At 41.8% G+C, this 18,299-nt stretch overlaps 1 protein-coding gene across 1 annotated transcript in view; it reads right to left on the bottom strand.

The window, feature by feature from the left end:
* The window catches only part of fam110b (family with sequence similarity 110 member B), a 56,823-nt gene that overhangs the window by 23,714 nt on the left and 14,810 nt on the right, over positions 1-18,299 (bottom strand). Inside the window, exon 2 of the mRNA XM_040036924.1 lies at positions 1,909-2,024. The gene's annotated coding sequence lies outside the window, so the exon portion shown is untranslated. The remainder of the gene's footprint in view (positions 1-1,908; positions 2,025-18,299) is intronic.

Below are 18,299 nucleotides of genomic sequence, written 5' to 3'. Positions count from 1 at the left end.
TCAGCGTCTCTTTCAGAAATTAGCTTTTGGTTCACAATAACCTGGATGAGCACAAATATTGATTTACATGACCTCCAAGCTGTATTTTTACCAACAGACAGGTAGTGAGGAATAAAGCAAGCTGACACCCATCAGCTATCTCACGTCAACATTCAGATGCAACATTTTCTTTTTATATGATTGTTTCTGAACCTCTGCGCTCTCTCTACACTATACACTGAGAGGGTACCAACCAAGAAAGAAGGCCCTGCTCTAAGATTGACACCTTCAAGTTTGACTGACATTTTCAGCTGCCCACATGAGCAAGCCAAAAGCCTTCAAACCTAAGAACACTGTGCCAGATGTCAAGCATGGTGGTGGCAGCATGATGCTCTGGGGCTGTTTTGCTGACAGTGGTACATCACACAAAGTACACTGAATAATGGAGGACAGCCTCCAAAATCTTCAACTCATCTTCAAACTCAACGGCTAGACATGTGACACTTGGAATATCAGGCACCTCTGGCAGCTTGGAACACATTGAGGTAGTTACACAGCTGATCAGAGAACCCCAGAGAACACGGTGATCTAGTCGTGCTGTGGTTGGATCTGGCTAATGCCTACGGATCGATACCGCACAAACTGACTGAACTTGCACTTCACCACAACCCTGTTCCCAAGAAGATTAAAGACCTAATCCTGGATTACTATAACAATTTCAGGATGCGGGTCAGAAAAATCAGAATGGCATTGCCTAGAGAAGGAAAAATAACAGGTTGTACCATCTCTATAGCTGCGTCAGCTGAGGTTGTGTGCAGAAGACCCCTGTCCAAGTCTCAAGTATGGCAGCCCCACCTAAGAGCCTACATGGATGTGAAAGAGTGAGCAGCAAGGAGCATGGACAAGGTGGGAGGGTACACTCCAGTTTAGGATTACCAAACTGAATGCAGGCAGACACACGGTTGGGCATTAAAGGAATCGCCAAGGAGAAGCCCATTCAAGCCACACAGACAAGGTGGCTTTAGATTAAGGGGGCTGATCAGTGGACTGCTCCTGGGACATAAGTCGAGGCCTGATCAACCCCAACCGGGTCACTTGGGTGAGTCAGCTAAGACCCAAAACGCCCCATGACCCCAGGAAACGTGGACTGTTCATAAATGGTAAATGTACTAGTGCTTACACAACAACACAATATCAATGATGATGCACACCAGCGCATCCTAGGAGATGTTTCTTGCATATGTACATATCCTTGTTTCTTTATGATCACTTCCACCTAGATGAGATTCCCAGTTCCAGACTCACTGAAGCTTCCCCACAGCATATTACTCCAAACACCATGTTTCACTCACAGTGTGCACTGTGTCTCTGCAAAAGTGGAGGCAGTCCATTCTTGTCCAGGGTTTTGGTGCTTTCCTTCTTTGAGACTACGATGGTCGACTTGACAAACTCATCCATTAGAGTCTTTCTACAGTTACTCTGTAGAAATTTGGAGCTAACCCTCAGTTTGAACTTGATTTTGCAAGCTTTGTGCCTTGGCTCAATAAAATAAAGATAATTTGTGCTTTCTGAAAAGAATAACTAGTATGTTTAAAAATGCACTTTTCATTTTATTTTTATAGGAGGGAAAATAATTTTACCCTCATCTGCACGCGGCCATTTGGTTATAACATCAGTGATACTACAGCCTGGGGAGCTGCTATTCAAATTCCAAAATAGCATTTTATATGATATGATGATATTTCAACTTAATGAATTACAATTTCTACACTAATACAACACAGACCAGGAATTCTGGTCTCTTGGGTTTTGTTTATTCACAAAATAATTTTGGTAAGCTGTTGGATCTTCAAGCTGCACTTCTCAGGTTTTTTTTTAACTAATAATGTCTTTAAAAAAAATGTCATTACATAAACTGAGTTTTTTTACTTGTTTAGAGCAGTCGGCCTCCCTGGATGCTTTAAGCTTTCGCTATTGGCTGTCAGAGCTGGACTCCTCCTCCTTCTCTGCCAGTTGCTCCAGATTATCAGTCGGTGTCACAGTGCCTAAAGACAAGAAAACACATTAGAAAATAAAAGATCATGATCATGATGAGTGACATTACTGACATTGAAATAGAGCATCTTACATCACTGGTGCTGCTTTTACTCCAAACATAAGCAGCGAGCAATATAAGCAAATCGATAAGCTCGCTATATTCCAAGATCTAGAAATGAAGCCATTTAAGCACATGTTGCAAAACAATCCAGAAAGATAAATATCAGAGAAAAGGATTTCTTGATGCCTGTTAGTATCACAGAAAGTCATTATTATTATTACTACTATTATAGTGGTGTCATTATTATAAAACATTATAAAAACAGACAGTAAGAGTGGGAGGCCAGTGCTTAATGGAACCAGTCCTGTTGTTTGTCCCAGGATTTGGACTACTGATATGTTACACATATCCATCCATCCATCGCAGCCAGGTCAGCCAAATGTCCCAGAAACAGAAAACTGTGATCTAAAAGGAGTTTGACCACCACAGCTAGAACAAGCTGCCTCCATTTGAACCAGATGCAGGTACGGCCTTCTCTCCTTGACCTTTCAGTGCTACTGATGCTTCAGCTGATTGATGTGATGATAACTGAACTGTACGCATAATGCGTGCTGCTGGAATGACTTTCAGTAGTTGAATAAATTAACAAAAGCTTATTTATTTTTGCTTCTAATCAGGATGAAATATGAGAATTTAAGGCCCTTTTGAAGTGGTTTTCTTTCTTCAAACATTTCAGACATTTGCTATCAACCTCTCTCCTCAGCTCTCACACACTGTAGTTCAGCAGTCCCTAACCATTTTTTGGGCCACGGACCGGTTTAATGTCAGACAATATTTTCACGGACCGGCCTTTAAGATGTCGCAGATAAATACAACAAAGTAAAATGATACGACCAAGACAAAAACTGTGGTATTTTGTAAATGAAGTAATTAAAGAGAATTCACTGTGCAACTGTGCAACTTTATTAGCAGCGTACTCCTGAAATGCGGCAACAACACTGAGAGTAACATCCTCCTCTCTGCCTATAGTCTATGGCTGTATCCCAATTCAGGGTCTGCAGCCTTAAAGGCCGCATTTTAAGGCCGATTACGTCACAGCGACGCGACGAAGGCTGTCCCAATTCAAAGGCTCGAAATGCAGCCTCAAATGCGTCCTTCATTTCCCTGAATTTTAAGGATGGGTCGGTCTATCCTTCGTGGCCCAACATATCCCAGAATGCATAGCGCAGCGGTGGGTGTGGATAATTTTGCCGAAAAAAATGGCAGAAACGGGGCGGCCAAAGAGTAAACTTTTAAAAGTAAGTACTGAATATTATGTCACTTATTTATGTGCGAATGTTTAATAAAGAAGAACATTAAAACATTACTGTTGGCCACATGTCCGCAAAGTTATGTGACATTAGTGATGTTTGTACTGACTTAGTTTTAAAGCCTTTACTTTAAAATATACGCCGTTCAATAGTTGACATTAATCTTACAGAGAATGTGATGATTTCATATAACCACAAACACAACAAGCTGAAAGTCAGTGATGCTGCTCGGTTTGCAGTCCTGAATATCACAGCACAAGCAGGATCCACTGCACTGTTAATGTTAGCTATGTTATATTGCTGCCTCTGTTCGGTGGTGTCGAGCCAAACGGACTTTAACGTGTGTTTGAACGAGCTGACGGTTTTTATAGGCCGATGATTTTTTGTAACGGTATAAACAATGAAAGGTGGTGGATTGGCCAGATGCTGGCAGATGTGTAAAAATAACTCATTTAATAACTCATTTGGTGGTGGCTATGGCGGAGCTTCCACAGAGGCAGCAGGTGGATGAGAGAAAGGGGAGGCAGGAGGAGGAGAGACCCGAGGCGGCCGCCGGTCCGAGTGTCAGGTGAACTGAACTTCAGGTAAGAAGTTATGACCTGCAGTCTATCTGGGTCAGATATAAACCAAGTTTAGGTGGAGTTTATTTTCGTTGTGCTGACTTTTTACAGTCAGTTACAATAACTCGTACTGCGTGCTAGCTAGCATGACGGAGTTTCTATACAGCTGGGTGGTGCTATGATGTTACTGATGGTGAACTTCATTTTATTTATAAGGTTAGTTAGTAGAGTTGCCAAATGTTCTGTAAAAAGACGTTATCGTCTCGTATTCAGAGAAAATATTACGCGTTTCGTATTGAGCTGAAAAAGAACAGTTTGTCCCGTACTTCAGCTAGGATGGAAAAAAGACACAAAGCTGGATTTATTCTGTGTTTACGCTGCACAGCTGCCTCTTCTTCTCTCATTCTCTCCCCCTCCCTCTCCTGTTGCTACTTCAATCATGAAACTGATCCATGATCAGCTGATCGGCTTTTCTCTCTTGTTTGTTTATCGCCCACTTTGCGCCAGAAACAGGAAACCAGCAGATGTCGCGTTAAACAACAGCAGCACGTTTAAGCTTGATCAGCTGTTGTTAGAATTTATTTAATATTAATTTCTAGTATCAGCTGATGTTTGCTGGAGCCACAGCTGTAAAGCTGCTGGTCATGATGTCGGTTTGGATATGTGGTGAGAGGGAAACATGAAGATGAAACCAGGAGATGTCCTTACTGAACCATCAGAGCTGAACAGGTGATGAAGAAACAGGTTTACCTTTTAGGTGACATGAATGAGTTGAAGGGAAGTTATGAACTGTTTCTGAGAGACTAATAACACCAGGATCCTTTTCTAAGTAGCTGACAGCTGGTAACTGTGCAGGGGCGGGTCTAGCAAAGTGTTGCCAGGGGGGCAAGTAGGGCATTAACAGGGAGAGGGGGGCACAAAGAAATACTTTTCTTTCTTATTCTCATTTAAAATATCTAGCTTTTATTAAATAATTATCTGAATCTTACAACCAAAGTTTTTGTCTAACGTAAAATGTATAGAAATCATACATATACCAACGAGACTGTACATCACTGTCACAACAGCATTTGTTTTCATTCAAAGTCTTTATGGCTTTAATACCTGGGGGGCCGGTCTCTCGTCAAAATGCCCGGGCTGTTTTTTTGTCCCAGTCCAGCCCTGGACACGACACGCAGTGAGTTAATCTGAGAAGATGCATTAAAAAAATTAATGGCCGGGCCAGCAGTGCACATCGCAAATCAGCTCGCATAGACACATTAGTTGTGCTGCTTCTTAATGACGGTATCTTAGCAACCCCAACTACCAGATTCATCTTATAATTGGCTAAAAATCACTTCGCCTACCGGTGAGAGGGACATTGCTAGCTGGCAGTTTTTTTTCAAGCAATGTTGAAATTTCCACATTCCGACACTTCAAATGCTTCAGCAGCTGTCCGCTCAGTGCAGCATCAGCACCACAGAAATACACGGATACATCCGGATACTCGAGACAGAATTCACAATGGGTTTTCGGGGCTTTCAGGTGTTTGGACCAATGTTTTCTTTTCTGATCAAACCAGAAAGCTTTAATTAGCAGCTGGGTTTGTCTCGCATTAACTGGTTGGACACAGAGGACATCGAAATGCAGCCGATTGAACTGAAAAGCTCGACTCTGTGGGGTCAAAGTTTGTAGAACTACGGACGCAGCTGGAATCCACAGCTGTGCGTGTTCATGGAGCTGCATTTTCACCTGCTGGACGTCACTACCTGACAGGTTTACTGTCTTCAGAAGATTGCAGAGGCCTTATTGACAGTGTTTGGCTCTACATGTCTGTGTGAGCAGATTTTCTCTCACATGAGTCCTCAGGTAGCCGTCTGAATGCTGGACACTCGGAGACCAGAGATCACATTAACATGTGTGTCTCTGTATTAACAAACATGCCATATTGGCCCAGTTTATTTTTCTTATCATTGTTGTGAGGAGACCGTAAATAGCATTTGCATTTTCTGTTGTACAGTTCATTTGCTGTTATGGATAAAAAGTCTTTTTTGTTTCAAAATAGCTGATAACTATTCGCTGATAGCTGCCAACATCTGTGAACAAATATAATTCTATAAAGTTTTTCTATATAGTGTGTAACTGTTAATATAGAGCGTTATTAAATGTATTGCTAATGCAGTCATATGGCACACTGACTTCTGAGGAAACTTTAGATGCACTCATCACCAGAAAGGTTGCCGACCCCTTTCTGTTCCCTGTTTGTGAAGGACTGCTAGAAAAGTTTAACATAACTGTCTGTCCTGAATCAGTCTTATTAGGTAATGTTCAAATAATTGTATCCTTCCAGTGTTTTCAGTGTGGGAGAAAGTACTCAGGGCCTTCAAGTTACACACTATGAAAGGCAGCAACAAGGTTGGGTACACCCTGGACAGGTCGCCAGTCTGTCACAGGGCCAACACACAGGGACAGACAACCATTCACACTCACATTCACACCTAGTGGCAATTTAGATTATCCAATTAACCTATCCCCACAAGTTGCATGTCTTTGGACGGTGGGAGGAAGCCGGAGTACCCGGAGGGAACCCACGTAAACATGGGGAGAACATGCAAACTCCACACAGAAAGACCCCGGCCTGATGGTGGAATTGAACTCAGGACCTTCTTGCTGTGCGGCAACAGTGCTAACCACCGTGCTGCCATTTTTTTTTTCTCACCCAATAAAGGAATATTTCATATATCAGTCTACTCTTCATTCTATCAGACACAGTTATCACAGCTCGTACATTTTCTTTTTACACATATACAGTGGGGCAAAAAAGTATTTAGTCAGCCACCGATTGTGCAAGTTCCCCCACTTAAAATGATGACAGAGGTCAGTAATTTGCACCAGAGGTACACTTCAACTGTGAGAGACAGAATGTGAAAAAAAAAATCCATGAATTCACATGGTAGGATTTGTAAAGAATTTAATCGTAAATCAGGGTGGAAAATAAGTATTTGGTCACCTCAAACAAGGAAAATCTCTGGCTCTCACAGACCTGTAACGTCTTCTGTAAGAAGCTTATCTGTCCCCCACTCGTTACCTGTATGAATGGCACCTGTTTGAACTCATCATCTGTATAAAAGACACCTGTCCACAGCCTCAAACAGTCAGACTCCAAACTCCGCCATGGCCAAGACCAAAGAGCTTTCGAAGGACACCAGGAAAAGTATTGTAGACCTGCACCAGACTGGGAAGAGTGAATCTACAATAGGCAAGCAGCTTGGTGTGAAAAAATCAACTGTGGGAGCAATCATCAGAAAATGGAAGACATACAAGACCACTGATAATCTCCCTCGATCTGGGGCTCCACGCAAGATCTCATCCCGTGGGGTCAAAATGATCATGAGAACGGTGAGCAAAGATCCCAGAACCACACGGGGGGACCTGGTGAATGACCTGCAGAGAGCTGGGACCAAAGTAACAAAGGTCACCATCAGTAACACACTACAACGGCAGGGAATCAAATCCCGCAGTGCCAGACGTGTTCCGCTGCTGAAGCCAGTGCATGTCCAGGCCCGTCTGAAGTTGCCAGAGAGCACATGGATGATACAGCAGAGGATTGGGAGAATGTCATGTGGTCAGATGAAACCAAAGTAGAACTTTTTGGTATAAACTCAACTCGTCGTGTTTGGAGGAAGAAGAATACTGAGTTGCATCCCAAGAACACCATACCTACTGTGAAGCATGGGGGTGGAAACATCATGCTATGGGGCTGTTTTTCTGCCAAGGGGACAGGACGACTGATCCGTGTTAAGGACAGAATGAATGGGGCCATGTATCGTGAGATTTTGAGCCAAAACCTCCTTCCATCAGTGAGAACTTTGAAGATGAAACGAGGCTGGGTCTTCCAACATGACAATGATCCAAAACACACCGCCCGGGCAACAAAGGAGTGGCTCCGTAAGAAGCATTTGAAAGTCCTGGAGTGGCCTAGCCAGTCTCCAGACCTCAACCCCATAGAAAATCTGTGGCGGGAGTTGAAAGTCCGTGTTGCTCGGCGACAGCCCCAAAACATCACTGCTCTCGAGAAGATCTGCATGGAGGAATGGGCCAAAATACCAGCTACTGTGTGTGCAAACCTGGTAAAGACCTATAGTAAACGTTTGACCTCTGTTATTGCCAACAAAGGTTATGTTACAAAGTATTGAGTTGTATTTTTGTTATTGACCAAATACTTATTTTCCACCCTGATTTACGAATAAATTCTTTACAAATCCTACCATGTGGATTCATGGATTTTTTTTTCACATTCTGTCTCTCACAGTTGAAGTGTACCTCTGGTGCAAATTACTGACCTCTGTCATCATTTTGGGGGAACTTGCACAATCGGTGGCTGACTAAATACTTTTTTGCCCCACTGTATGTAAGCATTGAGCCAAATGTAATAATGCCAACAAATTAAACGAAGAATATTATATATAATACATCTATATATACACTGTCAAAGATACCTGTCTTTGAGTGAAGATTTAAGGTGATAGGAAATATAAATAACTGCAACTTGAATCTTTACTGAAGCTCAGAGTTTGACAGAGTTCAAGTTCACTGCTGTAATAACTAATAATGATTAATATGATAATAACTTCGATATTGGCCATATTATATTTACATTACCACAGTGAGATGACTTTAGTCTCATGAACAACATTAACTAATTGTTATTTACTATCTAATCTTAAATGACTGTTCAGCACAGACATGAAGCCCAACAATCATGTTTTACAGTCCCGTGGTCTCAGCCTCAGATACTCAACTAATCAAAGTGATGTCATAAAAAAATGAACAAAAAAAAATTTTTTTTCTCCATTTCTGTCACACAAAGCTGTATGAAACGTTTCTCGCGGTTAGATCCATGGTTGCTAGGCAACCTGAGCAGCACAACGAAGGCTAGACCGTCCCATTTAAAAGCCTCTCACTTCTGCACTTCTCGTACTTCCTAGTACGCACCGCACAAAAAATAAAAATAGTTCTTTTTCTGTTTCAATCATTCATCTTAGCAGTAGGATTTACATGAAAGGAGAAACAAATTAAGTTTGAGTTAAAATGTAAATTTTTGTCACTCTCTGGTCAACTGACTCAGTGACTCAAATCACTCCAAGAACCCGATTCAATTTGGTGAGTGACTCATCCAAACTCGATTCAGTAAAAATAATCGAATTTACCATCACTGATGTAAACAAACAATCGATCTACGCTCTTCAAACATCAAAATATATCATTTGATTTTTTTTATGACAGCAATGGTGAGTGTTCCCACCCTCTGCTCTTTTTAACTTAACGTAATCTTTCCGTTTTCGTATTTTGGACATGATTTTTGAGTCCACCTTCGCAGTAGCAATTGACTGCAAAATAAAGCTACCAGAAATGTACAACCCTACATCCGGTCTTAAAACAGGAAGTTAGCATTTTCTCGTGCACAGGGTCTATTAATGCTCTCTGGTTGCTATGGTAGTGCGTAAATATTTCTTTCAGAATAAGACACACAACTACAACACGGGAAAAAACCCAGGGAAACCGTTTTACTCACCGTCTATACCTAAAAACACAAGCCGACATGTATTTTTACATTTCTGTTTTCTTGCATTTTACTGTGGCTGTATGTTGAAGTCTGAGGCCAAACTATGGGTGACCTGAAGCTGTAGTTCAAGGCTTTCTGTGTGGACACAGACAGCGCAGTACAGATGATCCTTCTGCTCTGCAGATGGCGTTAAAGCTCCACACTGCAACAAATACCCACAAAATATGCACAGTAGGTGCCCACCATCCACAGTCTGAGTGAGACCAGATTCATCATGCTTTTCCATTTGAGTCTGTCTCTGCTGGCCATTTTGTATCAGCAATTTTAAATGTTTTCTCCTGGATTAAGACATATTTGTCTCTCCAGTCCATATGGACACTCTCAGGCTCCTCTCAGTGGAAAAGCACAACCTGGTAGACACATGCAGAGTTTTGCAGTGACAAAGTTGACAGGAATATTAAAATTAATTCAAAGTGGAGACATAGCTGTGAAGCAGAGACTTGTAGAGAAGCCACTGGCTGAATGTTGGATATCAGTTCAGGTCAACACTGATGCCTGACTGACAACACACTGAAAAAATGTCGTTTCTTCACATCATCACATCTCTGTGAGGCTCTTCAGTGTGAAGAAAAACTGAAAAGCTGCAAAGGAGTACTGCAGCTTTTCCTCAGCCCGACTCAGCTTCGACTGGAACGCATCACTGCCTCCATGCAAGTACGTGAAAGGAGTTCGTGCAGTGCGTCATACTAATGGCTGTGATAGTCTACCCACAGCTCACAATGAGGTCATACTAGGCCAAACAGTCCTTACAGTATGACTTCATATTTGTATTGTTAATTACAACTAGGGCTGCCACGATTACGTCAACTATCAAAATCGTCGACGACTGATTTAATAGTCGTCGCGTCGTTTGAAGCTTTGTAAGATCCCAAAAGACGCAGGAATAAGTAGTAGGATTTAAGAGTGTAATAGCGGACTGAAACAGAAGATGGCAGCACTGCATGTACAAGGATGCCAGCTGCCGTTAAACCCCGAAGAAGAAGAAGAAGCTCTGTCCGGTATCGTGCCAAACTAGGTATCCCCGACAGAATTTGCTTCCCCTGCGCTGGGACCTTGGCACAACATCGGATGGGATTAGGGGAAACAAATTCTGTCAGGGATTCCTAGTTTGGCATGACTCCGGCAGCTAGTTAGTTTTAATATTACTCTTATTATTCTTTCTGGGTCACAAAAATAAACGTTTAACATATTTTCAGGCGAGAATGTAGCTGTGTAAACCTCAAATATCTGCTCAGTTTATCAAGACACCACATATTTTCAAAAGCGCTTCGACGTTTTCAGAGACGTCTGTTACCCACCAGCTCGATAGCTAGCTGGGGGCTAGGTCATTAGAGTGTGAGATGCTCGAGAATATACTCCGGTGTCCTGTTATATTTTAGACAGCAAGGAGCAGACGGCTGAGTTTATTAAACTTCACTCAAACAATCTGCAAATTTAATTAAAATTTAATAAACTATCATCTTGTCTTTATTTTTAGTTAGCACATACCTTAAACACTTCAAGCTGTAAGCTAATGATAGTTATATACGAGCAGATGCTGTTGGTGCAATAAGCTGTACGTTTTACGTCCAGTGGATGATGATCTGATTAGTCGACTAATCGCAAAAATAATCGGTGACTAGTGACTATCAAAATAATCGTTTGTGGCAGCCCTAATTACTACAAATTAAACATGGCTAAAGGAGGTGACACACAGGTATTGTGTTTGTGTAAAAACGTTACAGTTTACACTTACTGTAAGTATTGACTTCCAGCTGTCATCTTAGTTTAGTTCTTCCTGGTCCCAGCCTACCTCATTTACTAGCTGACATCATCTGGGCCTGTGCTGATTGGTTCTACATCAGTGACTCACAGTGGTGAGTGTGTGAGTGGTATGTGGCGTACATGCACCAGCTCAGAGGTCCAGATGGTCACTCAGTGGGAGCTGGAGTCCCACCAAATAACCTGCTAGCTATACTAAAACTACACAGCAGTAGTGCTTCTGTACATTCAGAAGGAGAAAAAAACAACAGAACACCTACACCGTTACAGTCAGCAACACTCAAAAACGTTTGTCAAAAACACAGTTAACTCCGCAGTGGACTGCAGTAGCAGGGTTTCTGGCAGGTTGTTGGGCAGCATATTGATATATAAGCATGCTGCACTGCATGCAATGCATGAGGGGCGGTTTGGGGTTTAGGTTCTTACTCAAAGACACGTTGATACACAGGCTGGAGGAACAGGGGATTAAACCGCTGAACTTTTGATATGCATACTATCCACCCAAAGATACCAAGGCTGCTTGAAAGCGATAGATATACACACAGAGAAACAAGCTTATAGTTAGGGCTGCATTAGCTGACCATGAACTTCAACAGGTCTAAGCCTGCTGGGGGCTTCCCATGATGCTGTTTCTTTGTGTTTATACACCGCTCTGCATTTAATCATTGGTTATTATTAATATCTGGCTCTCTTCAACAGCTTTGTCCCGTCCCCCTCCCCTTACCCCTAACTGCTCACGGCAGATAATTGTCCCTCCCTTGATTTTGCTGGAGGTTCCTTCCTGTTAAAAGGGAGTTTTTCCTTCCCACAGTCGTCAAGTGCTTGCTCACAGGGGGGTCATCTGATGGTTGGGGTTTTCTCTTTATTATGGAGTTTTTGCCTTACAATATGAAGTGAATAAAACTTATGACAATATTAAGCCCACACCAACCCCATTTTTTAATTGTTTTTTTTAAAGACTTATAACACAACAGCAGCAGTAATGATGCTGTGAATGATGTGAATGTCTTAACAATTTATATCATGATTAATTCATCAGCTCTTGGACTTTAAATTCTCCACAACACGCCACAGAGTCTGTTTTCTCCAAAGATGTTTTTCCTCATCTAAGTTACTGAAGCTGACCAAAAGGAAAACAGAGTACTGTAAAATTAGTTAGCAAACTAGCAACAAATCGGTTAAAATTCTCAAATCCAAGTTGTGTTTTGAGTCAGCTGCTTGCCCACCCCCAGCCTTATATTTAGCAGCTCCCTCTTTTCCAGTAGGGGGCCTTAGAGCCCACCCCCACACAGAGGTCATCTGGTGGAAACGCTCCTGAAGATTTAACTGCATGTTGAGAACATAGAATTTGGTAGAATTAGAAAGAGGATCGGGGTCTGTCACATGTGAAGAAGAATGCTGTGGGCTCCTGCTCTGTGGCAGCCTGTCCACCTCAGTGCCTGCTGAGTGTGTGGGAGGAAAAGGAAAAGAGGCTCAAATTAGCAAAGCACACAGTGATGTGAGCTGATGGGGAAAAGTGGACCAGGACACACAACAGAAAGGAGAGAAAACAGAGGTAAGCAAACTCCAATTCCAAAAAGGTTTGAATGCTGTTTGCTGTAAATCTGATTTACAAATCTTTCAATCTATTCAACATAGGAAACATATCAAACGTTTAAACTGAGAAAACAAATAATTTCAAGAAAAATATGTAATATTTGAATTTGATCTTGGATTAGCACATCTCAGAAAGTTGGGGCAGGGTCATGCTTCCCACTCTGTAGCATCTCCTCTTCTTTAACATCACTCCACAAACTTGTGGGAACCGAGGAGAGCAGCTGCTGGACTTTTGGGACAGAGGAATGTTGTCCCATTCGTGTCTGATAGAGGATTCTAGCTGCTCAGCAGTCCTGTGTCTTTGTCATATTTTTCACTTTATGATGCTCCAAATGTTCTCAGGTGGTCAGTTTCCGATACCTGGGTGTCCACATCACTCAGGACCTGTCATGGTCCTGTCACATCAACACCCTGGTTAAGAAAGCCCGTCAGCGTCTCTTCTTCCTCAGAAGACTTAGAGACTTCCATCTGCCACTGAAGGTGCTCAAGAACTTCTACTCCTGCACCATCGAGAGCGTCCTGACGGCAAACATCTGCACCTGGTTTGGGAACAGCACCAAGCAGGACAGACGAGATCTGCCTAGGGTGGTGCGCTCGGCAGAACGCATCATTCAATCAGAGCTCCCTGACCTGCTGTCCATCTACACCAAGCGGTGCAAGTCCAAAGCTAGGAAGATTATGATGGACCTCTCCCATCCCAACAATGGACTCTTCTCACTGTTGAGGTCTGGGAAGCGCTTCCGCTCCCTTAAGGCCAAAACAGAGAGAATGAGGAGGAGCTTCTTCCCCCAGGCTATTCGGGGCCTGAACCAGGTGTAGGACTGGACTCTCCCAAACACGTCACTATAAGACTGGACTCTCACACACGTCACCACACGCACCACCACACATTTCCTATAATCCTATAATTCCTATAATTTATAATCCTTATCTTTATAATCTCTTCTGCTATTTGCACATTCTTTACTGTAAATTCCTAAGTTAATTTGTAAATTTTTGTAGTAACTGTAAATTGTAAATATTGTAAAACTTTTCTTCTGTCATTTAATGGTCGGGCATTGTACAGCTACAAGCATTTCACCCCCATGTCATACTGTGTATGGTTGTGTGTGTGTGACAAATAAAATTTGAATTTGAATTTGAATTTGGTTAAAGGTCTGCACTGCAGACAGGCCAGCTCAGCAAGGTGCTTTCTGAAACACATCTATCTGAGTGGGAGTATATGCTGCTCTAAAACTGCCATCTCCAGAGGCACTAACGCACCCCCACACCACCAAAGATACAGGTGTTCTTGAAGTGAGTGCTGATGGCAAGCTGGATGGTCCTTCTCCTCTTTAGTCTAGAGGACGTAGTGTCCATGTTTCGATCCATTTTGGTCCGGAGGTCCGGCTTTGGTCCCGAGATGATGGCACTGTTTCTGGACCCACAAATGGCTTCTGTGTTCACAGACAGTGATTTCTGTCTGTTCCTGAGCCCATGTACTGATTTAATCACAGAATCACATCTGTGTTTAATGCAATACTGCCTGAGGACTTGAAGACCATTTGGGATCTAATGCTGATTTTCAGCCTTGCCCCTCATGCACAGAGATTTCTCCTGAATGTATGACTTTGGAGGATGAGATATTCACACTATTTGCATTCCACTGAAATTGTTCCACAGTTTTGGAGAAGCTCTACTAATACAAAATAACATTTTGCTGCCCCATCCCAACTTTTTTGGCATGTGTTGCTGCCAAATTCCAAACATCCTGTTTACAATTATATATTTTCTCAGCGAAGATTTGATAAAACAAAATAAAGATTTATGAGATTTGCAAATCATTGGATTCTGTTTTTGTTTACATTAACCAGAAACCCAACTTTGCCCAGACTGGAGCCTAAACATAACATGTCTCACTATATGCTCCACTGTGGATGACCCACTCTGTCACCTCCCCGTTTCTCTGTCTCTGTTCCAGTTGCACTTCCAGTTCTCTCTAATCCTATTACGGCTCTTCCAAGCAGAGCGTGAGTATGTGTGTGTTAGCATTCTTACATTTTCATATAACTAAGATCTCTGTCGAGGCAACGTGCAGCAACATTGTCTTTTAATAATAGAGAGAGAGGCTGGAAGGAGAATGTATAGGCTACACTACACGAAAAACAAATCGGAATAATTTATTTCTTCTGGAAATGTGACCACAGTACAAAAATTGTTTAAACGTCATACTGAAACTTCAGACTATTTAGATACTCATTCCCACAACAAGGGCCCAAACTAGGGGCACTGGAAGGGTTGAGGTCAGGCGGCACAAATCCAGCTGTTGTAGTTTCGCCTCTGAACGCCACCACAGTGGATCGGAAATCAAATAAACAATACGAGCAGCCTAATTCAAGGGGTTTTACAAAAATGTTAGGTTCATCTTTTAGGTCTTTCAGTGATTTTCTCCACTTGTTAGAGGCTGACTACTATGTGGACAAACTAGGACCATTTCAAATATAAGGATTGTTTTCCATACTTAGTAGGGCTGCTCGATTATGGCAAAAAATGATAATCACGATTATTTTCACTGAAATTGAGATCACGATTATTTGACGATATTTATTTAACCCTTTAAGACCTACCATAGAACCAAGTCAGCCAGAGCTTATATTATTTTTTTTTTTTTTACATGCTGTAGTGCCATTTGTGGGAGCATTTCAAGTTGCTATACATCAATACAACTGTTATAGCCCATATTTTAATAATATGTATGTATTAAGTCCATAGTAACTACATTAATTGCAAAAAAGTGCAATAAACTACAAAAAAATTGAAAATCGTTTTTGGTTTTTTTGAGGTTTATCCCTCAAAACTTTAAATACAAAAAAGTTGCAAAAAATAGTTTACAACAACAGGAAATTTATTTTGAGTGTCTTCATAGTTTTATTTTGGAGATACACCAATTTTTATATACTGCAGGAAAAACAAAAAAAACAATCCTATGATGCAAATTTGCAAAGAAAACAGCATGTGCATCAAAATAAACTATTTCCAGCAGTGCAATTCGAGTTCTAAGCATCCCAGAAACTATTCAGAAAAGTCGAACATGACTTATAAAAACACCAGTATAGGCTTTTAAGGCCTACAAGTAAAAAAAACTACATTTTCCGCGAAAATGACGTCACTTCCGGTTTCGGGCAGGAAATGCGATAGTTCGCGTTGACGTCTTTTTCAATGTGGGAAGTGTTACGAACAGCTGATCGGATCGGCAAAGCGTGTTTCTGGAATATTATGTTTTTGTTCCTGCAAGCGCTTTTTATGCAATTTTTGCAAAGCTATATGTGAAAGGAAACCGTGACCGAGGACAAGCTGATGGCATAAGGTGTAAGTACAACTCCTCCGGTTTCATATGCAAAACAAATTATTGCGCTAGCTTACCCGGTTCAGGTTCTACAGGGATTTAAAAATAGTTACACAAAACGGAGCGTGCAGCTCGGGTTAACAATAACAATGTATTGAATAATGAATTTAAAAAAAATAATATAAAATAGTGTGCAAATACTGATAACAGTGCAAATGTTTGCAATATAAGAAATAAATGAAAAATGTAAACATCTATGTTTAGTGAACTTTGCAGTGTTGCTCTGTGGTGCAGCTACGACACCGTAGCAAAGTTTACACACTGTCTACTTGATCCACGTCTGACTCCACGAACCCATAATGTTTCCACACCACTGAAGTTTTTTTTACCTCTTTTCAACCAACGGCAGTCACTCTCCTCTCCAAATAACTTCTGCTTAGCTTTCCGAGCTTCCCTTGGGTCCTCTTAATTGTTGTGACGCGTGTTCGAAATGCAGAGCGGTGCGCTGGATTTGCCACACGGAGCAGCGCGAGAGTAAAGCATGAGGGAGGGGCTAATAATCGGCTCAGTCATTTTTAATGATCGTTGAAAACCCAGATTGTAATCGTGATTAAAATTCGATTAATTGAGCAGCCCTAATACTTAGTTCACCTAAGTATGGAAAACAATCCTTATATTTGACTGCCTGAAGTCTTGAACCCATGGACATCACCAAATGCTGCTTTCCTTGCGATGTTCTGTCACACTTTTACTGCAGCCATCTTCAGTTGCTGCCCATTTGCGGGTCCTCGTCTTCAGTTTTGTCCTCAGTAGCTGAAGCTGCTCTGTTGGGTTGCTTTTGTAGCATATTTTGGGTCAGTATCCATCTGTTCTGAGAAGCCCTGGAAAGCATCAGTCTGAACCCGAGCAAAGAGTAAAACCCTGTACAAATCACAATTCATGCTTCTATCAGCATTCACATCATGAATCAACACTATGCTGAGTTCCACTGGCAGCCCTTGTCACAACATTACCTCCACTATGTTTGACAGATATTTGGATCATGGACCGTTCCTCTCCTTCTCCGTGCTTTTGTCTTTCCATCATTAGTACAAGTTCATCTTGGATTCATTTGTCCAAAGACTTTTTTTCACCTCTCAGAACTGTGAAGGTTTTACATGATTCCTATGAAGTCTACACACCAGACGTTTTCAGCTTGTTTCACCTAAACTTTGTATTTCCATTCATCCCTGCCTTCTCGAGAGGCTTCTGATCATGGTTAGATATTGTGAAGTTGGTTGTCTTAACCAAGGAAATGAATCTGTGATTGTACACCTCAGTTTCCTGCAGTGCTCTTTCAGGCCTTGTGTTGTAGCTGAACTGAACAGTTCATCCACTTTAAAATCCACCGTGGTGGTGGACAGAGGCAACGTGACAAAAACCTACTATAGAACCAAGTCAGCCAGAGCTTATATTATTTTTTTACATGTTGTACCATAAGTCTGCTAAATTCCACACATTTGATGACTTGGCGAATTATGAAGCACACAATTACTGTACACATTGTTGCCCGAGTTAGGCAAAAACTGGCATCATCTCTTTGAGCAAACTACAATTTTCAGGCAAATTTAACAAGGTTCATGAAGAAACCTGCAGAAAGTAAGCAAAAAGAGTGGCAATAGAAGGCTGAAGAAGCCCTGGGTCAGATAAGGGAGACAAGATAAGCTGTGTGCTGGAGCTAATGGGTTTACCAAAGACACAGATCACATCTTACAAGCAGACTTACCCTACTGCGTTAATCACAGCACTTCTACAGAACAGCTTTTTCTTCACCACTTCAACTTATTGGACTCATGTCAACTGAAATTACTGTTCAGAGATTAAGTGGCTCAGTAAACAACTTGGAAACTGCTATAAAAAGATTCCTTCTTCTTTGTTCTTTCTTTCAGGATATTTCTAGGAGGAGACTGAAGAGTAGCAGACTATAGCATCTATTATTCAGAAGGTTGCTGGTTCAATCTCTGGCTGTTCCAGTCTGCATGCTAAAGTATTCTTGGGCAAGACACTGAACCCTGAGTTGGTCCTGAAGCATTCATAAGAGTTCAGAGCTCAGCACGGTTCTCCACTGGCAGACTATAGGGGGCCA

This window comes from Simochromis diagramma, unplaced genomic scaffold, assembly GCF_900408965.1.
Source record: "Simochromis diagramma unplaced genomic scaffold, fSimDia1.1 OVJJ01000630.1, whole genome shotgun sequence".
Classification (NCBI taxonomy): domain Eukaryota; kingdom Metazoa; phylum Chordata; class Actinopteri; order Cichliformes; family Cichlidae; genus Simochromis; species Simochromis diagramma.
The sequence above is the reverse complement of the archived record's forward strand: the minus strand, read 5'-3'. Positions and strand labels throughout refer to the sequence as shown.